The sequence below is a fragment of the Fonticula alba genome, assembly GCF_000388065.1.
Source record: "Fonticula alba strain ATCC 38817 unplaced genomic scaffold supercont2.52, whole genome shotgun sequence".
Lineage (NCBI taxonomy): Eukaryota > Rotosphaerida > Fonticulaceae > Fonticula > Fonticula alba.
In genome coordinates this window covers 3,961-4,483 of record NW_009243022.1, presented here as the reverse complement: position 1 = coordinate 4,483, position 523 = coordinate 3,961, and positions in this window count along the sequence as shown.

Here is a 523-nt window from a genome sequence, read left to right as displayed (position 1 = left end):
CCCCCCCCCCCCCCGGCACACGTAAGCACTTGGCGGGGTGTTCGGGGCCGGCGCCCTCGCACGAAGAGCCTCTGCGTAAGAGATGGGGCGAGCGTGTGTACGTGTACATATGCGAGCGCGCATGGGAGGGCGTGGGGGGAGGGGAAGGTGACGAGGTGCGCCTCTCTGCTCGCCGGCCTGCCTGCGGGCAGCTGTGCGGCCTGCCGGGAAAAGCGCCTGCCGAAACCCGGACGGCCAAGGCAAGATGCGCTCCCGTGAGCGGTTTCACCCTGCCGTGCACCCACACCTTCAGGTCACCGGAGGGGCTCTGGGCGGTATAGTCCGCAGATGTCCACGCACCCCGGGTGCCGTTGCACCCCCTCCCCCCTCCCATCCCCCCCGGAAAGGGGGCCGCCGGACGCCGGGGTGTTTTCGGCAGCCTGCCTCGGCGTGTCCGCGCGACCAATTACGCCGAGCCAGGCACCCTTTGACAGGGGCGCATCCAGCGCGCTTGGGGTGTCGCGCCGTCCGCCCCGCGATTCCC